This window comes from Dendrobates tinctorius, unplaced genomic scaffold (assembly GCF_039654945.1).
Source record: "Dendrobates tinctorius isolate UK_male_01 unplaced genomic scaffold, ASM3965494v1 ptg000040l, whole genome shotgun sequence".
NCBI lineage: Eukaryota > Metazoa > Chordata > Amphibia > Anura > Dendrobatidae > Dendrobates > Dendrobates tinctorius.
In genome coordinates, this window is record NW_027361708.1 from 28,477,018 (window position 1) to 28,485,590 (window position 8,573).

The following is an 8,573-nucleotide window of genomic DNA, read 5'->3' on the forward strand; positions in this document are numbered from 1 at the left end:
AACGTATTGATGGTTACCGGAAGCGGTTGGTCGCAGTTATTTTGGCTAAAGGTTGTACAACCAAGTATTAGGCTGAGGGTGCCAATACTTTTGTCTGGTCCATTTTTGGAGTTGTGTGTGAAATGATCAATGTTTTGCTTTTTGCTTCATTCTCTTTTGTGTTTTTTCATTTAAGACAAATTAAATGAAGATAATAATACCAAAGAATTTGTGTTTGCAATCAATTCCAGGAAGAAACTGAGTATTATCTGACAGAATTGCAGGGGTGTCAATACTTTTGGCTACAACTGTATGTGATGATGACGATAGTTGTGCCTATATGTGATGATGATATTGGGAATTGTGCCTATATGTGATGATGATGATGGGAGTTGTGGCTATATGTGAAGAGGATGATGATGGGAGTTGTGCCTACATTTGATGAGGATGATTGGACTTGTGCCTGTGTTTATTTTTAAATAAAAAAGTAAAAGTGTGTTTTGTTTTATTTCTAATAAAGGACTTTATTCTGGCTGTGTCTTTATTTACCATACAACTATAGGATTAGTAATAGATAGGTGTCTTATAGACGCTTCTCCATTACCAAGCCGTGGGGTTGATGTCACCTGACAATACAAAGGTAACATCAACCGCACAAATATGAACCCCACTTGCCACCGCTACAGGGCAAGTGGGAAGAGCCACGCAAAGCACAAGAATTGGGTAATGTAATTGATGAGCCTTTTCTGGGTGGCTGTGGGCTGCTATTTTTAGGATGGGGGGGGGGGGGGAATATCCAGGGCCCCTTACCAGCCCAAGAATACCAGCCCCCAGCTGTCTGCTTTAACAAGGCTGGTTGTCAAAAACGGGGGGGACCCAACGCTGTTGTTTTTTTTTAATTATTTGTTTAAACAATTAAAAAACACAGCGTGGGGATCCCGCTATTCTTGATAACTAGCCTTGCTGAAGCTGACAGCTGAGGGTTGCAGACCCCAGATGTGAGTTTTGTCTGGCTGCTTATCAAAAATACAGGGGAACCCATGCCGTTTTTTGTAGATTATTTACATTGCAGGAGTCGACAGATGAATACTCCCATCTGCCTCTACTGCTCTCATTGTTATTAGCAGCAGTAGTCTCATCAGCTGACACCAGTGACTGGAGGTAAACTTTATACCTCCGAACACAGCTGAGCGCTCACGCTGTCATTTGACAGAGTGGGAACCATGACTGTCTGACCGGGGATGATTTTACCGCCGATCAGAAGCAGAGTTTGCAGGACTGTCATGCTGTCACAATGCGAAAAACAACTGATGTTCAGGCAGCCGAACCCAAACAGTAAAAGGGACTTCCTGGTGTAGTCCGTGTACGGTGACCATGGCCAAACAGTAGGTGTTCGGTACGGATGTTGAACTTTACTGTTCGGGTTCCCTCATCTCTAGTGCCTATATCTGATGAGGATGATGATGGGGAGTTGTGCCTATACGTGAAGAGTAGTGATGAGTGAGTGTACTCTTTGCTCGGGTGGTCTCCGAGTATTTTGGCGTGCTTGGAGATTTAGTTTTTGTCGTCTCATCAGCATGATTTGTGACTGCTAGACAGCCAGAATACATGTGTGGAATGCCTGTTTGTTAGAGAATTCCCACATGTATTCAGGCTGTCTACAAGTCACAAATCATGCAGCTGAGACAACGAAAACTAAATCTCCGAGCACACCAAAATACTCGGAGACCACCCGAGCAACAAGTATACTCCCTCATCACTAGTGAAGAGGATGATGATGGGAGTTGCGTCTATACGTGAAGACGATGATGAAGAGGATGATGGGAGTTGCGCCTATATGTGAAGAGGATGATGAAGAGGATGATGATGGGAGTTGTGTCCATATGTGATGATGATGGGAGTTGGACCCATATGTGATGATGAGATGAGTTGCGCCTATGTGGTGATGATGGGAGTTGTGCCTATATATGATGAGGATGATGATGGGAGTTGTTCCTATATGTGGTGATGATGGGAGTTGTGCCTATATGCGATGATGATGATGATGAGGCGAGTTGCGTCATTGTGGTGATGATGGGAGTTGTGCCTACATGTGATGATGATGGGAGTTGTGCCCATATGTGATGATGATGATGATGAGGCGAGTTGCGTCTATGTGGTGATGATGGGAGTTGTGCCTACATGTGATGATGATGGGAGCTGTGCCCATATGTGGTGATGATGGGAGTTGTGCCTATATGTGACGAGGATGATGATGGGAGTTGTGCCCATATGTGATGATGTTGGGAGTTGTGCCTATATGTGGTGATGATGATGATGATGAGGTGAGTTGCGTCTATGTGGTGATGATGGGAGTTGTGCCTACATGTGATGATGATGGGAGTTGTGCCTATATGTGATGATGATGGGAGTTGTGCCTACATGTGATGATGATGGGAGCTGTGCCCATATGTGGTGATGATGGGAGTTGTGCCTATATGTGACGAGGATGATGATGGGAGTTGTGCCCATATGTGATGATGTTGGGAGTTGTGCCTATGTGGTGATGATCGGAGTTGTGCCTATATGTGATGATGATGAGGTGAGTTGCGTCTATGTTGTGATGATCGGAGTTGTGCCTATATGTGGTGATGATGGGAGTTGTGCCTATATGTGGTGATGATGGGAGTTGTGCCTATATGTGGTGATGATAGGAGTTGTGCCTACATGTGGTGATGATAGGAGTTGTGCCTACATGTGATGATGATGGGAGTTGTGCCCATATGTGGTGATGATGGGAGTTGTGCCTACATGTGATGATAATGGGAGTTGTGCCCATATGTGATGATGATGGGAGCTGTGCCCATATGTGGTGATGATGGGAGCTGTGCCTATATGTGACGAGGATGATGATGGGAGTTGTGCCCATATGTGATGATGATGGGAGCTGTGCCCATATGTGGTGATGATGGGAGCTGTGCCTATATGTGACGAGGATGATGATGGGAGTTGTGCCCATATGTGATGATGATGATGGGAGTTGTGCCCATATGTGATGATGATGATGGGAGTTGTGCCTACATGTGATGATAATGGGAGTTGTGCCCATATGTGATGATGATGGGAGCTGTGCCCATATGTGGTGATGATGGGAGCTGTGCCTATATGTGACGAGGATGATGATGGGAGTTGTGCCCATATGTGATGATGATGGGAGCTGTGCCCATATGTGGTGATGATGGGAGCTGTGCCTATATGTGACGAGGATGATGATGGGAGTTGTGCCCATATGTGATGATGATGATGGGAGTTGTGCCCATATGTGATGTTGGGAGTTTGGGAGTTGTGCCTATATATGATGGGAGTTGTGCCTATATATGATGATGATGATGATGATGGGAGTTGTGCCTATATGTGATGATGATGGGAGTTGTGCCTATATATGATGATGATGATGGGAGTTGTGCCTATATGTGACGAGGATGATGATGGGAGTTGTGCCCATATGTGATGATGATGATGGGAGTTGTGCCCATATGTGATGTTGGGAGTTTGGGAGTTGTGCCTATATATGATGGGAGTTGTGCCTATATATGATGATGATGATGATGATGGGAGTTGTGCCTATATATGATGATGATGATGGGAGTTGTGCCTATATGTGACGAGGATGATGATGGGAGTTGTGCCTATATGTGACGAGGATGATGATGGGAGTTGTTCCTATATGTGGTGATGATGATGATGATGGGAGTTGTGCCTATATGTGATGATGATGGGAGTTGTGCCTATATGTGACGAGGATGATGATGGGAGTTGTGCCTATATGTGACGAGGATGATGTTGGGAGTTGTTCCTATATGTGGTGATGATGATGATGATGGGAGTTGTGCCTATACATGATATTATGTATGGACGGATGCTCGTGTTTCCTCCACATCAATGCGGGATTCACGTGTGCTCATCAGTGTCCCCGGTGGGGCAGGATGTGGTGACAGCAGACATGTCAGCAGTCCTGAAGGTGAGATGGCAGCTCCCCTGGTGCCCTCGCCCCGCCCCCACAGCTGACGCAGACCCCCACATCCTACCTTTGGCTGGCGGTGCCCGTTAGCCTCTTCCCGTGTCTCATTCACATCCCTCCTTCCACTACACAGGACGGTGCGGCTGCTGGACAGCCATCCCCGGCCGCAGCCGCTCCAGAGGTGACTCTGCCCTGTCAGGACACCGGGCACTGGCCAATGTTCGCCCTGGTGCTCGGGCACGTGTGTGACGTTGCCCTCGGAGCACGCATGCGCGTCTGGAGGCAGCTTGTGTTCTGGAAGCGCAGGCACGTTATAGTTCCGTCACAGTCAGGAGGTTGCGGCGCGCGGTGCTGCTGGGAGCCGGCGGGGAGGGGGGGGTGGCGACGAGAACGGGGAGTAGATTTTTTGAGGGAATGCTGTCACCGGAAGGAGCCTCCTTCAGGCTGATGAGTGAAGACCCGATAGCAGGAAGTCGCGCAGCGCTGAGCCCGCTGTAGAGGAGAGGACTTTGGCCGCGCGGATTTTAAATCTGCAGATCAAAATACCTGCGGTTTTACCTGCGGATTGCTCTGCAGTTTTACCCTGCGGTTTTTCATCTCCTCAATGGAGGAGATGGCAAACCGCAGCGGAATCTGCCATGTCATGTCTGCCATGTCAATTCTTTCTGCGGTTTCAAAACCGCAGGAAAATCGCGCGGAAAAGTCCGCACCGTCTGCACTGCGGTTTTGTGTTCCCATAGGGAATAATGGTACTGTACACCGCAGCAAAAACTGCTGCGGAACCGCAGCAGAATCCGCAGCGTGTGCACACAGCCTGGGGGTTTGCACAATCACAATGGACTCTTGTACAAATGCTAATGAGGATGGATTTTGGAAAGGGTTGATGTTACTTGAATGGGGCTGCATAGGGAAGGTGATGGGCTGTGTGAGAAGGGGGGCAGATGATGAGGGGCTGTGGGGAGAATAGGGCTGATGATGTGTTGTGTGGAGAAGGGGATTATGATGAGGGGCTGTGTGGAGAATGGGGGCTGATGAGGGGCTGTGTGAAGAATGGGGGATGATGGGCTGTGTGGAGAATTGGTATAATGATGAGGGGCTGTGTGAAGGGGGATGATGATGAGGGGCTGTGTGAAAAAGGGGGATGATGATGACTTGTGTGGAGAAGGGGGATTATGATGAGGGGCTGTGTGGAGAATTGGTATAATGATGAGGGGCTGTGTGGAGAAGGGGGATGATGATGAGGGGCTGTGTAGAGAATGGGGGATGATCAGGGGCTGTGGGGAGAAAGGGGGGATGATGATGGGGGATGATCAGGGGGCTGTGGGGAGAAAGAGGGAGGATGATGAGGGGCTGTGCTGTGAAAGAGGGGGGATGATGCTGAGGGGGGCTGTGCGGTGAAAGAGGGGGGATGATGAGGGGCTGTGCGGTGAAAGGGGGGGTGATGATGAGGGGCTGTGGGGAGAATAGGGCTGATGATGTGTTGTGTGGCGAAGGGGATTATGATGAGGGGCTGTGTGGAGAATGGGGGATGATGAGGGGCTGTGTGGAGAATGGGGGATGATGGGCTGTGTGGAGAATTGGTATAATGATGAGGGGCTGTGTGAAGGGGGGATGATGATGAGGGGCTGTGTGAAAAAGGGGGATGATGATGACTTGTGTGGAGAAGGGGGATTATGATGAGGGGCTGTGTTGAGAATGGGGGGATGATGAGGGGCTGTGTGGAGAATTGGTATAATGATGAGGGGCTGTGTGGAGAAGGGGGATGATGATGAGGGGCTGTGTAGAGAATGGGGGATGATCAGGGGCTGTGGGGAGAAAGGGGGGATGATGGGGGATGATCAGGGGGCTGTGGGGAGAAAGAGGGAGGATGATGAGGGGCTGTGCTGTGAAAGAGGGGGGATGATGCTGAGGGGGGCTGTGCGGTGAAAGAGGGGGGATGATGAGGGGCTGTGCGGTGAAAGGGGGGGTGATGATGAGGGGCTGTGGGGAGAAAGAGGGGGAATTGTTATGAATGAGTCACCGAGGAGGAAAAAACCTAAACAAGCTAAGCCCCAGAAAAACCAGAGAGGTCGGTAACTATGCAGATTGCAGATCCCTGATCCTAACCACACAACTAGCAGCAGCCGTGGAGCGTACCTACGATGAACCTAGACGCCTCGTCACGGCCAGAGGACTAAATAAGCCTAAAGCAAGAAAAGGGGAAAACTAACTGCCCCAGAGCAGACCCCAAAGGAATAGACAGGCCCACACATGTATTGACGGTGAAACAAGATGAAAACACAAACACAGGCAGGAAAATAGGCTGAGCAAATGATGGGGCCCAAACTAACTAGAAAGGAGACGAAAGGAAAGACACTGTCTGCAATCTGCCCAAAACCCTACAAAATAATGTCCAACAATTCTGATAACAAAATTAACCCTGAAGTCACTAGACTTCTCCCACTATAGCAGCACTCTGAAATATTCTGAGACAGAGCAAAAAGAGGCCCATCTAATAAGGGACAAAAAGCAAATTGGCAAATACAGATAAATAAGAGTGGAAATTCAGCACAACCCCAGCTGGGGCTGGCTGACCACACAACTGAATAGAACAACAAAATCAAGTGTGAACATTAGCAGAAAAACTTGAGCTGACTGGTACAGAGCTGAGAACCAAGACCTGACAAGCAGAAGGAATCACTAGCACCAGAGTAGGGCGTCGGCTGTCTTAAATCCAATCTCAGATTCCTGAGGTCCAATCGTCATTATCAGGTGGCAGATCTCTACTGATTAAATCAGCCTCACTACCTCCTGTTACCACCAGAGGGAGCCTGGAAGGAGAACTCACAACTGGTAGACCAGAAAATGAACTCATGAACTCACAACAGGGGATGATGAGGGGCTGTGCGGTGAAAGGGGATGATGATGAGGGGCTGTGGGGAGAAAGGGGGATGATGAGGGCATGTGCAGTGAAAGAGGGGATGATGATGAGGGGCTGTGGGGAGAATTGGGAAGATGAGTTGTGTGAAGAAGGGGGATCATGATGAGGGGCTGTGAGGAGAATGGGGGATGATGATGAGGGTTATGTGGAGAATGGGGGATGATGAGGGGCTGTGGGGAGAAAGGATGGTGATGAGGGGCTGTGGGGAGAAAGGGGGATGATGAGGGGCTATGTGGAAAATGAGGGATGATGAGGGCCTCTGCGGTGAAAAATGGGGGATGATGATGAGGGGCTGTGGGGAGAGGGGGAATGATGCGGGCCTGTGTGGAGAAGTGGGGATGATGATGAAGGGCTGTGTGGGGAAGGGGGATTGTTATGAGTTCATTTTCTCCTTCACCTCTGATGTCTGATGAACTCCCTCTGCTGGTGAAAGGAGGTAGTGAAATTGATCTGGATGGGAAGAACCTGTCATCTGAACAGGTGGAGTGTGATTGGACATCCGGAATTTCTGAGTGGATATAAGGCAGCCGACGCCCTGCAAAGTTGCTGGTGATCCTTTCTGCTCTGACCCTTGGCATCCAGTTTAGTTCCTGTCTACTAAAAGCTAAGTTTTTGCTCTGCTATTTTTCCATGAGATTTTGTCTGTTTACTTAGTGTTTGTGTTCAGCCTTCCCTGGTTGGGACGGGCTGAACTCCATTTTTGTCTCTGATCAGTTGATCTCTTTGCTCTGTCTTCAGAATACACCTGAGTGCTGATATAGTGATTTTGAAGTCTAGTGACTTCAGGGCCTTTTCTATCAGACTTGTTGGACATTATTTTTGGCAGGGTTTTTTGCGTGATTGCAGCCAGCATCTTTTCTGTCCTTTCCTATCTAGTTAGTTGGGCCCCATCGTTTGCTCTGCCTGTCTTTCTGTCTGTGTTTGTGTTTTCATCTGTTTTTCACCGACAATACATGTTGGGGGCTGTCTATTGCTTTGGGGTCTGCTCTGGTGCAGTTTAGATTTCCCCTTTCTTTCTTTAGGCTTATGTAGCTCTCCGGCTGTGACGAGGGGTCTAGGGCACCGTAGGAACCCCCCACGGCTACTGTTAGTTGTGGTGAATAGGATCAGGGGTCTGCAATCCGCTAGCTACCAACCTCTCCGGTTTTCTGGACTTAGCTTGTGTTTTTGTTTTTTCCTCCTCCGGTGACTCATTCATAACAGGGGATGATGATGGGCTGTGTGGGGAAGGGGAGATGATGAGGGGCTGTGTGGGGAAGGGGGGATGATGAGGGGCTGTGTGGGGAAGGGGGTGATGTAACTCACTTGTGCATAAAATAGAAAATAAGCACCTTTCCCAAGCTAAAGGTGTGCAGAAGCATGGAATCCATGGGACCAAATGTGAAGAAAATCCAGCTTTTTGGAAATTGCTACATTTATTGAAAAATAGATAAAAAATCAAAACATGCTAAATTGCAGCGCCATATGCTTTTGAAACGTGTTGCTATGCTGGCTCTGCAATTTAGCATGTTTTGATTTTTTATCCATTTTTCAATAAATGTAGCAATTTCCAAGAAGCTGGATTTTGTACACGTTTCACATTTGTAACTCCCTTGTGGCTGTGTCAGGAGGGGGTAATGTCACTCTCGTGCGGCTGCATGTTGGTGGGGGCGGTGATGACACTCGGATGCTTTG

General features: G+C 48.5%; 1 protein-coding gene across 3 annotated transcripts in view; it reads right to left on the reverse strand.

Annotated features, from left to right (window-relative positions):
- The window catches only part of CCSER2 (coiled-coil serine rich protein 2), a 221,251-nt gene extending 216,888 nt beyond the window's left edge, over nt 1-4,363 (reverse strand). For 2 of the 3 annotated variants that reach the window (XM_073574881.1, XM_073574880.1), the window contains exon 1: nt 4,047-4,363. The gene's annotated coding sequence lies outside the window, so the exon portion shown is untranslated. The remainder of the gene's footprint in view (nt 1-4,046) is intronic. The other variant, XM_073574879.1, reaches the window with a different exon arrangement.
- Between the last annotated feature and the right edge of the window lie 4,210 nt (nt 4,364-8,573).